This window comes from Cricetulus griseus, assembly GCF_003668045.3.
Source record: "Cricetulus griseus strain 17A/GY chromosome 1 unlocalized genomic scaffold, alternate assembly CriGri-PICRH-1.0 chr1_1, whole genome shotgun sequence".
Taxonomy (NCBI): Eukaryota; Metazoa; Chordata; class Mammalia; order Rodentia; family Cricetidae; genus Cricetulus; species Cricetulus griseus.
Genome location: NW_023276807.1, coordinates 186,092,330 through 186,111,092, shown reverse-complemented (window position 1 = coordinate 186,111,092; position 18,763 = coordinate 186,092,330). Strand labels below are relative to the sequence as shown.

At 46.9% G+C, this 18,763-nt stretch overlaps 1 protein-coding gene and 1 long non-coding RNA gene across 7 annotated transcripts in view; both read left to right on the top strand.

Moving 5' to 3' along the window:
• The window catches only part of Arhgap22 (Rho GTPase activating protein 22), a 157,399-nt gene that overhangs the window by 82,591 nt on the left and 56,045 nt on the right, over positions 1 to 18,763 (top strand). The gene's annotated exons all lie outside the window — the stretch shown is intronic.
• Positions 5,823 to 7,536, top strand: LOC118239619. The gene is made up of 2 exons (XR_004772237.1): positions 5,823 to 6,092; positions 7,090 to 7,536. It is a non-coding gene; the product is annotated as an uncharacterized LOC118239619 (long non-coding RNA).

Genomic DNA, 18,763 nt, shown 5'->3' with positions numbered 1-18,763 from the left:
GCCAACCATTGGTAGATACACCCTTCCATTTCTGAACTGTCTTATGTATGGACCAAAATGTTTGTGGACAGAGGTCTTTGAGGACAATTGCAGATACTTGAAGAAAGGAGACCACTAGCATGATCGGAAGAGTGATTGCGGGCATGGGGGCACTGACAGGACACTTCTGGGAAGCACTGAGTTTTCAAGATACCATAGGGGGGAATCTGTGAGCCAGTAAATTTACAGACTCAGACAAGTGTAGTACACACCCCCAAACACCATGGAAATGACCTGGCCTTTGCTCTCCACCAAGGGGTAAGATGAGTCCAGGCTGAGAAATCTGCAGGCAACTATCCTGGGGATTCTGGGGAAAAGAAGCAAAGTAAAAATACAACTTTTAGTTTTTCAAGACAGGGTTCCTCTGTGTAACAGCTTTGGCAGTCCTGGAACTCACTCTGTAAACCAGGCTGGCCTTGAACTCAGAGACCCACCTGCCTCTGCCTCTGGAGTGCTGGGATTAAAGGCGTGTGCCATCATGGCCCAATTTGGGCATGGACATTTATGTGAGCCATTGTTCTGCCTATACTCCAAATGCCTCTCTTGGGCAGTGGGCATATTTCTACCTGTTTTCCAAAAACAGATCCTGGAGTTTAGAAAGAGCAGCAGCTTGCACTGTGGCACACAGCCAGCTAGCAGTAGATCTGAAGCTTTGCCTTACTCTGTTTTCTGTTGCTGCAGCTAAATTCCACAGACTAGGAGATGTATGAGGAATAAAAATGGGCTGTCAAGATGGCTCGGTAGATTGAGGCTCCATGTGCAGGCCTGATGACATGACTTCACTCTTGAGATCTTATAAGGTGACAGGAGAGAACTGATCTCCACACATATGCATGCCATGGCATGTTCATGCTTGAGCTCACACACACATGGCCGCACTCTCCAACACACATGCACACATGCACGCATGCACACACAAACATTTTAACTAATAAAAATATGTTCAGATCATGGTTCTGGGGACCAGGAGCTTGAAGCTCAAGGGGTCTTCTCACACAGGTTGGGGGCTTGGTCTCAGGAAGGAAAGTTCAAAGACCTCCCCTTTCCCCAGCACAGAAGCTATTGCCTGGCTGAACACCAGATTCCTGTGGCTCTCAGAAATGCCCCTATGTGCTGTACTGTGTTTGTCACACAGCTCCTTCTGAGACCTCTGGTAGAATCAGGGAGGTGCTGAGGCCACTTCAGAAAGGCAGATGTGGTGGCCAAGTGACTACTTGGGCTCTGAGGAGTGCTCATCTGTGTGCAGAGAGAACTCAACACTAGTGCTGGTATGGGCCCTGGGGTGGCTTGCCCCCCCCCCTCCAGGAGCTCTGCAATCTTGGGAGCTCTGCAACCTGGTCCCAAGGGACTCAGGAAGTTCTGACTATAGCTGGAAATTTTTCATTCCCTTTATAGCTCATGGAAATGTGATAGCCCAGAGATGCTAGGTGAACCTCCCGGGGGTCAAACAGCTGGCAGAAGGGGAACCTGGACATCCTAGGTCAGCCTACCCAAGGCTGAGTTCTATGTGACCAACAGAGGCTCCAGCCAGGAGCCTTGTTGTGGCTAGAAAAGGAATAATAATGGCAGTAATAAGAGCAGGACTCAGCACGGCAGTAAGTACTGTAATCTCAACTCTGACAAAGCTGAGGCAGGAGGATTATAGCTTGAGGCCAGCATGGACAAAGAAGGAAGAAGTAAAAGAAGGGAGGCTTGAGTAACCCCACCTTAGACCACAGCAGCAGCCCAAAGAAGCTCAATGAGCCTGCTCAATGAGCCTGCTCAAAACTCAGTAGCCACTCGTATGTCCCTGATCTTGAGCTGCCTCCAGGGCACCTAGGGAGAACAGGGCACAGTCTCTGCCCTTAAAGAATCAAAGGGCATTGCCATCCTGAGCTCAAGACAAGGTAAATAGCTTACTTACTATTTGAGGCCAATTACCTGGGGCCAGAAACAGGAAGTGTGGCTTCCAGGGTCCATGCTGGTGTCTCCCAGCATTAAAGTGGCTGGGGAGAGAAGAGGGTTGTCTGTACAGGTAGGGCTTCCCCACCATTCTGAAGCTGCCTGATAGCTGAAAAGAACAGAAAGACACCTAATAGTGAAGCCTGGGTCCGGTACCCCTGTAATCAATGGCAGGACAGGAGAAGAAAGGAATACTCATTGATAGTGTTCTGGCAGGCACAAGGCAGGATCCCGGGACAGTCCCTCGTTCTCTAAGGGGTACTCTCATCTCCTAAGAAGAAGGAAAACTTGACAGTCCTTGGAAATATCATCATTCTTAACATGATCATATGTTGTGTCATCTACTAAAGTTTAATTCATAGATCGTATTGTGGCCTTCAACCCTATAAAAGTGACAACTGAGTAACAAAATTTAATGAGGAAAAACAATGCTGTCAGTGCCATCTAGTGGAGGCAGCTGCAGATGCTAAAATCCCTGTGCTGCAGGCCATCTCCAAGCAACCCTTTCATCTGGGCTTCACCTCTGGTGACAAACAGCCCAAGAACCATAGCCACTGAGCAACACATAGGAAGACAGTGTTACTGGGGGCATGAGTGTCAACAGGGCTCCTCTTGTCTGTCCATGACTCCATGCCTAGACTTAGTCAGTATACAGAACATGCAGGTCACCACTTAACTAAATTCGGAAGAGTTAAAAAATGTGTTTTCCAGCACTTCGAGTTTTGCTTGGATTGCCTATTATGTAGCTGTTGTGTGTTCGGGTGGGAGAAAGTCAATATGGGGTGTTCAACAATGAACAATTCTGACTAGCAGGCAGTTGGTCTCCATGCCTTTTGGTTTTATCTGAGCATCAAAGTTGTCTCCAAGGTAGGAACCACTCCTGGGAAAGGCACTGGCCCAGTCCTAGAAGTAGCTATATTATTTTTCCCCAGCTGGTTGGCCTGAAAGAAGTCACATGGCTTCACATCTGTACAAGGGATTCTGTGAAGGGTAGTTCACCTGTGCTGCGAACCAAGACTATCTAAGAGTCACAGAGACACATTTTCACTCCCACAACAACATAAGGAGTGTGATAACAGGACCAGTGAAATTCAAGCCTGACAATTTGACTTGATCCAAGATGAATTTTCAGCATGATGGAAAAAAAAAGAACCAACTTCTGAAAGTTAGCCTTTGACCTGTGCTTGAATGCCGTGGAGTGTGCACATGTGCATGCTCCCACAACCACACACACACACACACACACACACACACACACACACACACACACACGAAGACGTTTTAAAATACAGAATATGACAAGGGCAGTTCCCTCCCATACACCCATCTCTTGTTTTATTCCAACACGATCAGTGAGTGGATAATTGAATTTAAAGCAAGTATTGGAACCCACAGGGCAGAAACCAGTCCCCTTTGGTGACTCAGACCTCAGCATGGGACTTCAGATTCTGGCCACTAGGATGGCAGTGAGCAGTCATGAGTAGTTGGGCCCTAGTGACTGAGAGACTTAGAATCTTCAAGAGAGGATCGAGGAAGGACTAAGTGGTAGTGAGAGCAGGCTGTGGTAATGAGGTAACTAAAGCTGTGGCCCATGTTTTCCTGACAATAATCATTAAAAACAGAGGAAGAGGAAGATGGATCCATCTAGTGATGCTGATGCCGGCTTGTTCTGAGGCCACCCTGCCCTTTTCCTTTACCATGCTAGAAGCAGAACGCTTCCTCAGGCCCCTTACCTCAGAGGGTGCTGATACCCCAGCTATACCCTTCTCCCAATGGAATCTGCAGTGGAGGAGGAAAGAGAGAATACTCACCCATCTCCTGGCAGTGCCCCAAGAAGATGGCATATCCCAAGATGACAGACCATGCAATGCTATGAAAGAAGTTAGCTGACTGCAGGGCAGGTACCAAGGTCCTGACCCAGACAGATGCACTGCAGTCAAGCAGGTAAGGCAAATCTAGTTGACTACAGGTGAAAATATCAGATGGCCACCAGGGGCCAAAAATCCTCGTCCTATTCTGAGCTCTACCTGGAAGCTGTACCACAGAAAAGGGAGCCTTCACCTCTTCCCAGTACTGATCTTGGAGAGGAGGGCTTAGAAGCAGAATTAGCAGGACTTCATGATTAAGAAATGCAAGCTGTTGGCTTCTGAGGTGGTAGAGCAGGATATGGGTGCCAGAGAGCTAAATATTTATTGTGCACATTCTTTATATGGAGACCAAACACTGTCATGCTGATCTCACGATCCCTGGGACTAATCTGTGCTAAACACTCCACAGGTGAGGAACCTCCATTCCAGCAAGCCTCCTAAATTGTTAGAACCCCTGATCCAGAGGGTAGAGGAGCTACACCTTGAGCTGGCTCTAGGCCAGAGCCATCTCTGATTGGCTCTCTGAGACCTGAAGGAGCCAGGTTCCCACAAAGGTGCTACACTTGAGGGTCCTCTTTTGCCTGGACTTTTGTCTCACCCCAACAGTATCCTGGTAAACCCTATGTTGCCCATCCCTGCATACTTGATCCCAAGAGGACTTCTTGGAATTCTGGGTGTCTGGCCCTAAGCCTAATTTAGGCCTCCCTCTAAACCCACAAGAAAGGGCCAAGGAGTGAGAAGCCTGCTTTGACATTTTGGGTGAGAGTGATAAGGCACTGGGAAGGCCAATCGAAATGTAAATTAAACACCCAGTAAAGCACTGTAACTCCTTGCTAACCTCTTTCTTCCCCTATTCGCCTGATGCTTCCACAGGGAGGCAGGTGGGTTGATGGATGTAGACCAGAACCCTGGGCTTTCAGCCAAGTAGCTAACTGGGCTCTCAAGTCTCCTTTGCTCAGCATGCTTCATAGAGTTCCCAGAACAGGTGCCAGAAGCTAGCTCTAGCTAATGCCTGCAAAGGGAAAATTGATGCGTAAGCAATGGGACCACACAGAATCAACCAGACATCGGCAGCTGTAAGGAAGGACCAGGCAGCAGGACAGTTCAGGGGTCAGGAACTGTGCTGGGATCATGGAGGTGGGTGCCCTATTCTGGGGAGGTTGAATGCTGCAAAGTTGCCTTCCAGCCTAGAGTTCACAGCTGCCTGTTCTGATGCAGCCTGCAGTTTGGAACAGACAGAAAGCCTGGATTCTGCTATCTCTAAGACCTGACCTTGAAAGGGAGCCAGCTCCGGGATTACTCTGTAGGAGAGTGATGCTGAGTGTCTGACTTGCCAGGAACAGTGGGATGACTGCAGCGGGTGGGGGTGGGTGGGGCAGGGGTGGGGGCAATATGCTCCTATCTCTGCACCTGGTACCAGCCAGCCTGCATCTCAGCTTGACCCTGTACAGTCCCACCGAGTTTGTCTGCAGAGCACCAGAAGCTGGGTTGTTTCTAAAAATGAAATGAAACTCCCACCAGCAGTGTGGAAGAATCAGCAAATTCTAGAGTGGCTGCTTACATTTTGCTGCCTCTCAGTCTGGCCTCCTACTGCCTTAGGCTCAAGTCTTCCAGCTAAACACAAGGCCTGAAGTAGGAGACTCCCACTGGTATCCTTTAGGGAAATGTACCTGAAGTTGGGTAACCGGCAGCTGATTCCTTTGGCCCAAATCGTGTTCTAGAGCCATGGTTTCCCAAACTTGGTGATGCTGCAATCCTTTAATATAGTTCCTCAAATTGTGGTGATCCCCAACCATAAAATAATTGTTGTTGCTACTTCATAACTTTAACATTGCTACCTGGAGCAGTGGTGCACACCTTTAATCCCAACACTCAAGAGGCAGAGACATGTGGATCTTTGTGAGTTCAAGGCCAGCCTGGTTTTCAAAGTGAGTTCCAGGACAGTCAGGGATGTTACACAGCGAAACCCTGTCTTGAAAGAAAACAAAAAAACAAAAAAAAAAAAAAAAACAAAGAAACATAGATAGATAGATAGATAGATAGATAGATAGATATCCTAATGAAAATGTCTGTTTTCCGATGGTCTTAGGTGACCACTGTGAAAGGATTGTTCTACCCCAGGGGGTTTCAACCAACAGGTTGAGAAACACAGATCTAGATCAACACTCAACAGCAAGTTGTAGTTCTCATTAACTTGCTTACTAGTAACCACCATCAACAAAAGAAGAAACTGAACGATACCAGGTAAAAGTATTTTAATAACATTTTTATGTAGCCCACGGAATCCAAAGTGTTAGTACTTCAACCTTGGTAAATGCTGGGGCGGGTCTCAGAGATTAGGGTTTGAACCCAGAGCCCGGGACATGCTAGCTTGTTCTCTATCACACCTCTAGACCCCACTGAAATATTTTAATTTTCTTTCTAAATTTAATGAGTGTTCTTTCACTTTGGACAGTTTTCAATTTAGATACTAACATTTCTGTTTTTCTTTCCTTTATAAAAATTTTTGTTCTTCAAAAGTGTCTTATATTGACATAATTAATTTTAATGGTTTTTTTCATTCCTGGTCCCGTCTCCCAACAGCCCCCTTCTCTCCCTCTGAAATCCTTCTTCTTGCCAACAAGTCTTCTCCTACTTTCTCACTTGCTTTCTGTGTGTAAGCCACAGAGTTTAATTAGGGTTGCTTGCATGAGCATGGGTGGTGACTGGGGGGTGGGGGAGGGAAGTTGTTTACAGAAGCATGGGTGAGACTTATTAGCAGCTACACCACTGAAAAAAAGACACCCCTCCCCCAGCAAGCATTAACTACCAGTAGACCTTTGGTGAGGCGTTGGGACCCCAGTGGTGATGAAATGTCGTCAGGGCCGGTCTTGGGCAGGAGACCATAGCTGCAGGGAGTTCGTGAATGTGTCATGCCATACCCAGAAGATGCTCATCTTCCCATCCTCTGACTCTTCTGTTCTTCCTTTCCTCTCTTCCCTGTGGTCCCCTGAGCCATAGAGGAGGGAGATAGATGTCTCATTGAGGGCTAAGCGCTCTGTTGTCGATTTAACACTGATTTTCATTGGAAGTGCTTGCTCCAGATTTGGACTTCATAAATATGTAGTTCAAGAAGTACATTCATGCCTAAGTTACTCTAGACATACTTAAAGACTTTTAATAATTGAATTGAATGTCAGATGTTTTAAAGAGGTGTAAACAAATTAATTTAAATAATAATTTGGTTGTTTCCTTGGACCAGCTACTCTAAGGTGTTATCATCTGTAGATTTAGAGAAGCCTTGCTGGGCAGCTGGGACCTGATGAGGAGGAGCTCAGGGTGCTTCCTGGTGGAGACTAGATGGTCAACAAGACCCTCATAATGAGACGGCCAGAAGTGGAAGGACAGCATGTGCCCGGGCTTTGGAGTCAGACAGACCTGATTGACACCACAGCTGTCCAGTCACTAACTACTCACCACCTGCGAGAACTTGAACTAGAAATTCAGCTATGGCTCTCTTGCTGAGAGAATTGCTCAGCATGAGCTGCAGAGACGATTCCCCAAGGGTCTCAGCTCCCACCAAATCCCACTGGAGTGCATGGAAGATTTTCAGCTAGAACCTCCTTTTACAGGGGAAGGTGCCACGGAAAGTGGCCTTCATCCCATCTGTTAAACCCGAGAATCATGGGAAAAAAAAAAAAAAGACCAGTTCCACAATTTTGAGCCAAATTTGAAGCAAGCTTTAATTAAACACTGGACAGGATGATGGACTCTGGCCATGTCCATTCCGGGGTTCCCAGAAAAAGGCAAAGAGTCACATTTTGCAGAGGCTTTAAAAAGCAACACATAAGGCCACTGTATTTTTCATCAGTTTCAGTCAGGGGCAAGCATACAACCTGAAGTACTTCCTGCCCACTACCTCCCGCCTACATCCAATCAAGCACCCTGCTGCAGTTGGGCCAAATAAACTTGTTTAGGGGAAATGGCTTGTTATCTTACATAAACAACAGCCTCCAGCCTTTCAGGAACTATCTGTCCTAGGGCAAGGGGCTTGCAGATTAGAGGTAGTTGTTTCATGGATCTCTTAGGCACAGTAATTAAAACTTAAAACATAATTTTGCCTCTCACATATCCTTGCACATGGAAGTCAAGTTCTCTGTCGGATGATTAAATAGCAGTCAATTCTCTTGGCCAATCAGAAAGCACCTTCAGTGAAAGAATGAAATCCTGTCCTTGTGGGGCAGGGGTTAAGACTTGTTAGACCCCCGGAAAACTCAGGTATCCGGGGTCCCAGGCCACAACCTCGGTCACCCCAATCACCAGGCAGATTCAAGAGCTTGCTGCAAACTGCATGAGGCTTTATTGTTTTTTTTGGTTTTTTTGTTTTTTGTTTTTTGTTTTTTGTTTTTTTTTACGAGCTAACCCCATGTTAGCTAGGGTCTTTCACCCACCCGCCATGACGGATGGCTAGCAAAGACAGCTCCTAGGGGCTCCCGAGAGATCTTGTAAGGCAGCGTAAGGGGAGTGTCTAGGGGTACACACAGGCTCACGATTGGTGTGCCCTCCAGGCTTGGAGGGCTTGCCCTGTGTTGATTGGCCAACTGGTTGTTATGGCCCATAGGCCCTCCTAGGGTGGTTGCTATGCTCTGTGCGTCATTGCTGTACACCCAGGGTGGTAAAGCATAGCGCCACCAGCTAACTTCTGATTGGTTCCTTGTCACGAGGCAGGCATCTGACTTTCTAGTGTCTAGGACAAGGTCAGACAAGCACGTGTTCGGCCGTTATGGCTGCCGAAAGGGGAGCTGGTCCCTTCAGACTCATCAGGCAAAGTGAAATAAGGTCTCCTCACTTGTGGGAGCTAAAAAGATGACCTCAAAGAAAAGGGAAATGAGATTGGTTAGCAGAGGCTGGGAGGGGTTGGAGAAAGGAGTTAGAGGGCAAGGGTGTAGTTCAATAGGAGGAATAATTTCTGATGGTCGATAGCACAGGAGAGGAACTACGGGTGACAACAATTAATTAAAATTTACAAAATAGGGGGCTGGAGAGATGGCTCAGAGGTTAAGAGCACTGACTGCTCTTCCAGAGGTCCTGAGTTCAATTCCCAGCAACCACATGGTGGTTCACAACCATCTGTAATAAGATCTGGTGCCCTCTTCTGGCCTGCAGGGACACATGCAGACAGAACACTGTATCCATGATAAATAAATAAATCTTAAAAAAAATATATTACAAAATACCTAGTGGACAGGTTTTGAGTTTCCCTAACCCAAAGAAGCGATAGTTGTCTGAAATGATGGTCTACAGCTACCCTGACCTGAACATCACAGAGTGTGTTCACAGTCACACAGTACCTCAGAGCACGTACAGTTACTGTGTATCCTGACACCGCAGTGGGTGGACAGCACACTTGTGCTCTGTAGACATGGAAACTGAGGCATAGAGCGGCCACTATTTCAGAGTTCCATGGCTAGTACAGAGTCAGGCTCCAGCCCCGGCGAGACCCCCCTCCAGGATACCATTCAGCAGAGGGCCAACAGAAACCCTGGCTAGTGATGGACACCACAACCTTGAGATAGCAAGGAGTATGGACAAACCCTTCAGCAGTGACAATGTGCAAATCTGGAGGATGGTATACAGAGGAGCTCTGGTCCATGCCAGCACAAAACAAAGATATATATATATATATATATATATATATATATATATATATGGATATGGACCTAGGTATGTGTATGCCACTTCCATTTGATAAAGGATTGCTGCTGTACAGTCCTACTTGGTGAGTCAGATAACACCAAGCACATGATAGGCATCTCAGGTCACATGGTAACTTGGTGGCCCATTGTTCACTAAGATCCAATAGCAAGTCAAGAGCTATCTCTCAAAGGGAGAATAGGTGTCTACAGCCAAAATCCCAAAGGTCTCTTCTGTGACTCACCTATAAGGGCATGCCAAAGGCTCCAAACAGCATCCCTATCTGACACTGTCACCTCAAGTACCATAGGATCTGCTGGATCATATGGTCCAAGCCAGAGAGCAGCCTGCACAGCAGCCTGAAACTGTTGAAGAGCCTTCTCCTGTTCCAGTCCCCACTCAAAGCTGGCAGCTTTCCCAGTCACTTGGTCTATGGGCAGAGTAACACACCCAGGTGAAGAATGTGCTGTCTCCAGAATCCATATAGGCCCACTAGACATTGTCCTTCTTTCTTGGTGGTGGGAGGAGCGGGGCAATAACTTATCCTTTTCGTTAGAAGGAATATCTCTGCATGGCCCACACTCCTGGACTCCTAAAAATTTCACCAAGGTAGAAGGCCCTTGAATGTTGGCTGGATTCATTCCCCATTCTCTGATGTGCATATGAGTTACCATGGTAAAGACATCTCATAGTGAGAAAGAGAGTATGCTGGCACTAGCCAGTGTTGCTTTTCCATTTTGTGTTTGTGTACATGTGTGCATTGGGTGGCTTGCATATATGGAGGGTGACATTAGATATCTTCCTTATTTGCTCTCCACCTTATTTTTTGACACAGGGTCTCTCACTGTATCAGAGTCCTTAGCTGACCAGCAAGTCCCAAACCTCCCTAGTACTGGAGTTGCAACTGTGCCTAGCTTTTATGTGGGTTCTGGGGATCGAACTCAGGTCCTAGTTTTGCATAGCAAGTACTTTACTGAGTGAACCATCTTCCTGGCCTTCTTTCCTAAAGTCACTAATGTCACCCTGGGCTTCCACCCTCACAACTCCATCTAATCCTAATAATCTCCCGAAACTCTGCCTCCAGACACACACAACATAAATTTGGGGAATCCATTTCCAGCAGATAAGCCTTTGGAGGACTCATTCAAATGACAGTCCCCTCATTGCCCCTGTGGAGGAAGGATGCTGGGAAATCCCGATTCTCACCAAAGTTCTTGTGGCCATACTAGAGCTTCTGGGGTGGGTCAGGGGAGGTGGACCTGCAGTCAGCCAGTATATTGCCCCCCCACCCCCGTGTCATCGTCTGGTCCAGTACCTATTGCCTATTGCCCCCACCCCGGTACCTTCAAACAGTCAGGAGCACCAACAAGGCCTCTGGTCTGAGAGCTCCTGTGTCTGGAGCAGAGTCATTCTGCACAATAACTGTAGCAGGAAGAATGTGGGGGAAGCGGAGAGCAGTCCCCCAGATGTGTCCCCGAAACAGCCTTCTGTGAGGGTCTGCTCTGCAGGAATGTGGAGAGCAGAGAGTACCTTTCTTCCCTTAAGCCCAAAGAAGCTGATCTTTGTCCCGTGAAGAGCCACTTAAGTGGCCCTCTTGGATATGCAAATGCAAGACCAATCAACAGCCAGTGTCCTGGAATTCCTGTATAGAGAGGGCCTTTTGTGGCCATAGGTGGTGGGTTTACTTTTTTACTTCTGAGTGGTGGGCAACTATTGGGGGACTTCTTTTACAGCCAGGAAAAAAAAGACTGATCAGCTAGGAGAGTTGTGGGAGGAAAAATCTGAGGACTGATTTACACAGAACTTTCTTCTGGAAGCAATGAGACAGTGTTTTTATGGGTTTTCAATAAGAAATAAACATTACCTGTATCCCAAAGATTCGACACACATGGTCAAGGGTTTGGCAAAACAGTTCTGTGCTTAGGTTCAGAACTAACTCTCTCTCTCTCTCTCTCTCTCTCTCTCTCTCTCTCTCTCTCTCTCCCTCTCTCTCTCTCTCTGTGCGCGCGTGCGTGTGTGTGTGTGTGTGTGTGTAGATACTTGCCAGTATCTACATGTGTGCTAGGGAATTAAACTGAAGACCTGGCACCAAGCAAACCTCACTCAGGATTTCATTTTTGTTTAAAGTTCTGGAGAACTGCTTTCATGCCTCCCTGTGGGCTCGGACTGGAGTCCAAAGGATGCTTCTTGGGTTTGGTGTTCAGGAGGGTTATGGGATGGGTAGGCTGTGGAAAGTGAACCCTTGAGTGAGATTAACTGGGGTGGGGTCAGTTAGGCAGTGTGGGAGTCACTGTGCGGTGAGAGGCCTTGCCCTCTCACAGAGATCAGGCTGGTGTTCTGTCATTCCCATCAGCCCATCTCCATACCACTATCAATACCAAGGCTGGCTTGGGAGGGACCCTACTTCGTGCCCACCATGCCCAACACCATCTTCCAAAGTGAGCAGAATATTAAGGTATTCCCAAAAAGCAGGGCACACACTTGAGAATCACTGATTCCACAGGAAAAACCCCAGGGGACAGAGCCTTTATCCAGTGGTGTATCTCTGCTCTGATCACACAGCAGAGGGCAGCTTCTGCCAGGCTGCTTGCTGGGCATCAGACAAATTGACTTAGACACATGCCCTGGAACATTGCCCGTGATCTTTCTTTTCACCACGAGGTGGCAGCAGGGAGCACACTGTGCAGAGGGTTGTCTGTCCTACCTCCTCAGTCCCTAACCATGGCCACTGTTCTGCTAAGAAAGCAAAGGGTACTCCTGGGTATATGTGCATCAGCCTCCTTAGTTGGCCCTCAGGACCTTCTGTCCCATTCATTCTCCAGATAAAGAGACAACTGGATTTCAGTTTTGGCACCAGCTTTGGTCAGGGCAAAATGGTTTCAAACCATGTGCTTGGGCATCGGATGGCCCACTTCCCTTTTCACCAGTAGTCACCTGAACTACAATCATCACTGGCAGAGCTGGTCTCTAAAATCTCCTGGGGGCCTCCCTGAACAAAAGAAGAAGCATCCAGAAAGAGACACTGCCTGAATTCTGAGTGACTGTGGAGCAGTGTCATTCTGCCTCTCCTTGTAGTGACTCATAAGAGATGGTGACCTGAACAGGAAATAGTCTTTGTGGGATGAAGCCAGTGAGATTGGGGACAGGACATTTGTCACCGCGGTACATACCAGCCACCTCGAAAATGTGCCCAGTGCTCTGCCCTGTCGATGGCACGGTGTAAACTTATCTCAGTGTTGCCCCGTCAGTGACCTGTGGTAGGTAAGGCACCAACCACAGGGCTGGCACATGGCAGAGACTCATGTGATTACCAAGACCCTTCCTGTAGTGTCAGCAGCAAGGCATACTGGTGACACCCAGTTTGCAATACTGGCACCCTGTTAAGTGAACCTGACACTAGGCAGAACTAGTTTACAGTGAAGGGTCTCATCTTTGGTGTCTGTCCTGGGAGTGCAGCTGGAGCCGTGAAAGGTACACATGTATGTCCTGTCAACTGCAGAATAGCCTTCCATCTAAATGCAGACACACGCTGTTAGGGTGGCTTCAGTCCACAGAAGACTGAGTTGAGGATCACAGTTACTAAAAGTGAATGGGAACAGTCAGGCATGTGACCACTGTGTGAATGATTTCCCCATTTGCACATTAGGATTATAATCCTGCTTTTGTGGAGATTAATGAGTTCACATATGCCGAAATCTAGTAGTGGTTGGCATACAGGAGGTGCTCACTATGTCACCTTGATTGCTGAAGCACATGGACCACTATGTGGGTACTGCCCAGACCACCGCCCACCACCTAGTACACAGGAAGGCCGGATGCAACCAGACCCACAGAGAAATGCTGAATATCTGTAGCAGAGAGGTTAAACCCTTCAGGCCTGGAAACAAGCACCCTCTCAGCAGTGCCAGTGGCTGTGGCTGAAGCAGGGGCTGTGTCTGTGGCTGAGGCAGGGGCTGTGGCTGTTGCCACCTGTCTTTTCCCAAACTGCATTTGTCCTGGAAGTAGGGAAGGAAAGAAGAAAGAAACACAGAAACAGCAGGTGGGGGCAGGAGTGGGTGAGGGTAAGACTTAGGAAAAGAATAATGAGCTTTGTAAGATCCCTCCCTTGGCAGTCTGGCCAACTACAGTGGCTTCAGGCCACAGAAACAGAAACAGGAAAAAAAAAAAAAAGTAGCCCAGGAATTTCTCTGCAACCGTCCCCCTTGTCTTTCTCAGTGGGGATTTGGAACTGCAGACATTCCTTCCATAACCAGCACCCGCCCGTTGTAGCTGAAGAGCCCTTGGTCAGGGCTGGTGAACCTAGATGGCCCAGTCCTCCAGCACCCTGCCCCAGGTCCCTTCTCTGGGAGTGGGCAGTACGGATGTGCCAAGAGTGATCCTTCGCTGGCAGAGCTCACAGTCTGCTCTCAGGGTCAGCCCACTTTGACATGCCTGCCGCTCTCCGGAGCCGACCCACCAAGACAGTTTTCACAGCTGCTTTTCTCCATATGGCCGCCAGCAGTAGATGGACATCTTGGATAGAATTGCCATCATCTTGGAGATGGGATTTTTTTTTTTTCTAAGCCAAGTATGTCCCGCTTTAAGAGGAAACAATTTCCCAAATCCTCTGCAATTCTTAAAGCCCTGGGAAGCACTAGACTACAGGCCAGATCTAGCTTGCTACCTGTCTTTGTATAGAATTTTATTGGAACGTGGGCACACCCTCTCATATATACCTTGTCTATGGCTGACTTCATGCTACATTTGTAAACTGTACTACCTGTTGTCTGTTCCTTACAGAAAGCCCACTGACTCCTTGGTCCTTACAGTATATTTGAGTTCTAAGTTATGGTCAGATAGTATGAGACATTGTGATGTGGACTGGAGTGTAGCTCAGTGGTAGAGAATGTGCCTAGCAAGTGAACCTTTCTGGGTTCAGAAGGGAGAAAGAGGAAGGCGGGGAGAGGAAGAAAGAGGGGAAAAAGGGATAGGGAGGGAAGGAGGGAAGAAAATGTTCTGGACTGCTGTTGTTCAGTAGTGTGCCTACATATAACCATAATTTGCTCCTTTGTTTTGTTTTTCAAGACAGGGTTTCTCTGTGTAACAGCCCTAGAACTAGCTCTGCAGACCATGCTGGCCTCGAACTTACAGAGATCTGCCTGCCTCTGCCTCCTTAGTGCTGGTATTAAAGGCATCACCACCACGTGGCATAATTTGCTCCTTTTAAAAGCTAGGATTTTGAAAGATTTACCATAAAGAGCTGACATGAGGATATGAACATGTTTAACTTGAGTTGGGTGTACGAGACTGGAATCCTAGTGCTTGGGGTGCTGAAACCAGAGAATCTCCAACTGGAAGCCATCTACATGAAAAATTCATGAAAAATTCAAGATAAGCTTGAAAAATTAATTTAAAATTCAAGATAAGCTTGAGCTACGTTGTGAGACCCTGTCTCAAAGTAACTTTAATTTGAAAACAAAAGTTTAATTTGATTTAAACCTTACACATTGTATACATTGGAAGGTACCTGGAGCCCCGTTTGTTATAAAATTTTCTGTTGTTTTCTGGGATAGGATCTCATGTATCCCTGGCTGACCTTGAACTTGTTTTGCTGAGGCTGACTTTGACCTTCTGATTCTTCTGCCTCAACCCCAAGTGTTGACATTTCAGGTGTAGGAAACCATACACGTTTTTAAAAATGCATTTGTTTTCATTGATGCATGAAATAACCCATTTATTGCAGACTAAGGATGTTTCAACAGTAGTGTTTCTACTGGTTTTCCTATTCTTTCAGTCATTGGTGCTGTGACAGCAGAAGTGGTGTTGTGGGTCCAGGCCTGACAACCACTGTTTTCACGCAGGAAGCACAGTGCCAGATGCCCACAGCCTGCCTCTTCATTTCTGTCTTGCCATACTTGATGTGCTGGCTGATTTTCATTTAATCACCATTTTTCGGAGAGGTGCCATATTTATCACAGTTCAATCCTTCTTGGTGAACCAAGGCCCTCTCCTGAAGAGAAAAATTACTAGTTTAAAGTTGGGAAAGACAGTACATTACATATTCACTGTATTCCTGTATCTTCAAAGGGTTTGCAGCCACTTCTACTGAAAACATTCATAATAAAATAGTGAAGACACAATAATAACAGAAAAACGTAGAACCTGGGAAAAGGAAGATAAAAGCTAAAATGCAAAATCAGGAACCGTAACATAAACACAAAGACTTATTTAGGATCTTCATGCTTGCCAAAGGCAAACTTTTCGTATCCCCCTTGTTTCCAAAAACTGGAAGAGGAAAACTCATAATTAAGTCTTATTAAGAGAAAGGAAGCCCGGCTGGTAACACATGCCTTTAATCCAGCACCCTGGGAGGCAGAGGCAGGTGGATCTCTGTGAGTTCAAGGCCAGAGCAAGTTCCCGAACAGTCTCCAAAGCAATACAGAGAAACCCTGTCTCAAAAAAAACAAAGCAAAACAAACAAACAAAAAAAACAGAGAGAGAGAGAGAGAGAGAGAGAGAGAGAAGGAGGGAGAGAGAGAGGAAGAGAGAGAGAGAGAGAGAAAGGAAAACACATATGAGTCCTGATAGACTCCATGGCTTTTGTTTTGTTTGTTTTTAGCCTAAATCTGAATGAGGCTTGCTTCAGACCGTAAGTGTAACTCCTTCCTTCCCTAGAATCATGCTTAAGTGGAAATGAAATTGAACCTGGACAGTGAGCCAAGTGCATGGTAATTGCATGTTGTTGACAGGGGCACTCTGGGGTGAGAGGTTCAGGTTAGTACCTTCAACCAAGCATTTAGCCAGCTTTGCCAGCTTCAGGGTGTAAATCTATGGTGCATATATGTACATAGTGTGTATACATACAGTGTGTACCATTGAAGTGAAGTCACACTCCTACCACATGGGAAACCATGGGGAGAGAGGGTGAGGGATAGGAGTGGGGCCAGGATGGCTTTGCCGTAAGGCAAGAGGAAGTAGGGTGGTAGCTTGTGGCTTCAGAGCTTGAGCCCACCTTACCTGGCCATGTATCTGTACCCTCACCTGCAGAATCAGTGTGATGACCAGTTACCATCCTAGGGTTACGGGAAAGCTAATCAGAATACTTTTGCTATCTATTAGGTGTCAGTGACCCCAGAAGAGTGATTTATAATGAACTGTCTGAGGTGTCTCTCTCAGGCCCATCTTCTAGAAGCTACCAAGGCTGACAGGACCCAGCCATGACTCAAAAGCAATGAGCCTGTGTGGCCTGCTTGTCAGACTGACTTCAGCTCTCCTGGGAGATCTCTGTGATGAAAGCTTCTACCACAGACTGCATGCCATAGCCCCAGAGCATCAAGGCCAACACTCAGCACTGTTCCCTCTCCCTGCAAAATGTGGCTCATAAAGTCCCCAGAAAACCAAATGGGCTAGGTTCCAGTGTGAATCCAGCCTTTGAAAAGCTGTGTGATGCAGTACAAATGATTTCCCTGACAGGCAGTGGTGGCACATGCCTTAAATCCCAGCACTTGGGAGGAAGAGACAGGAGGATCTCTGAGTTGGAGGCCAGCCTGAGCTACAGAGTGAGCTCCAGGACAGCCAGGGATACATGAAGACACAGAGAAACCCTGTCTGAAAAAAAAAAAAAAAGATTTCTCCTTTGTGGTCCCCTTCCCCTACTGTATAAGGCAGAAATAATGATGAACAAAGGCCTAGCATTGCTCTGTTGCTCTGAATTCTATGAAGATGAGCACCTATGACTTCATGTTGGCACATGGTCAGGCAGTGTTTAGTCTTGAACATGGTGTTTATAGCTTGTTTCAATTAGGTGCTACTGTGTGACAAACTGTCCCAGAGCTTGGTGGTGGTGGTGTAGCCTCACTGTTTTTGCAGTGTGAGCATGCTTGGCAGGACAGCACTTCCTGCTCTCTCTGGCATCACTGGGGGATACACATCCAGGTGGCCTCTCTCTCAGGCATGTGAGCTGTTCTGACTCAGTTCTCCATGTGACCTGCCCAAAAGCTAGGCTGGGCTCCTTGCATTGTGATGGTTTCAGCAGTTACATTCTTCACAGGGGATGGTTTCCCAGACTACTTTGCTTTAAGCAGGGTGTGGCCTGATTATATCTCCCATCAGGGGCTTGAGACTGAAGACTGGCAGCTGCAGCCATCTTAGAAATAACTGTGCATCCTCACTACCACACTCTGAATTCTTCAGGAAATGGAACATGGCAGTAGGAGGTGCTTTGGGCAGATAGGACAACTCTTGCTCACAGGACACTGCTTACTTGCAGGACACGGCTGTCCTCTGATGTCATCTTGCCTTCTTCTTGGAGTCCACAGTCTTAGCTGTGCCCTGTGGTGTGTATAGGGGCTCTCTACCTACCCTTATCCCCACCTAGAGTGGAGCAGCTTGGGTTGAGCTGGAACATTGCAGACTTGAATGGTCCTGATGCTGGCTCATTTCCAGAGAGTTTAGGATCATGATCAATTTGGGATGCAGAGTTATGTTCAGGAAACTATATTTTCTAACCAAATTCCATGCTCAGTATGTGATTTTTTTTTCAGTTGTAGCCGAAGACTCTGGGCCAAACTTGGGAAATCCCATCCATCCATCCATCCATCCATCCATCCATCCATCCACATATCCATCTAGCCAGTTAGTCAGTCTCCATCCATTTAACCTTCTACTCAACTGTTTGTCCATTCAATCATCCACTGACTTATCTACTCATCTATTCATAAAGCCATCAAGTTGTCTACCCATTAATTCACCTGTCTACATGTCCATCTGCCTATCCATCCATTAACCCACCCATCTACCTATCCACCTATCCACACATCTATCTGCCCATCCATCCATTTATCTCCCTCCATCAGCCTATCCTCACATCCAGCCATCCACCCACTTGTCTGGTCACCCCTTTTTCAACTCACTGGCTATAGGCAAGTCTCTTCACCTCCCCAAACTTTTTTTTCTTCTGTAAATTGAATATTATAGCAGGTGCCTACTGGGGTTGTTCTGTGGCTAACAGATAATAATATGTGTGAATTGCATGGCACATGTGGGAAGTACATGGTGAATGCTATTTTCCTTTCCCCTTGAGGATGACATACAACAGGAAAACTATAAAAAACCACAATATATACCAAGGAATTAAGGGGTGTGAAACCAAACTCCTGCTTTCCTTTTTGTCTGCCCAACTGCCTAGAAACTAGTATTTAAAACCACTTTGGAAAGTTGAGTATCCCAAAATATATTTGAACAGTTCAGTAGGGACGTTGACC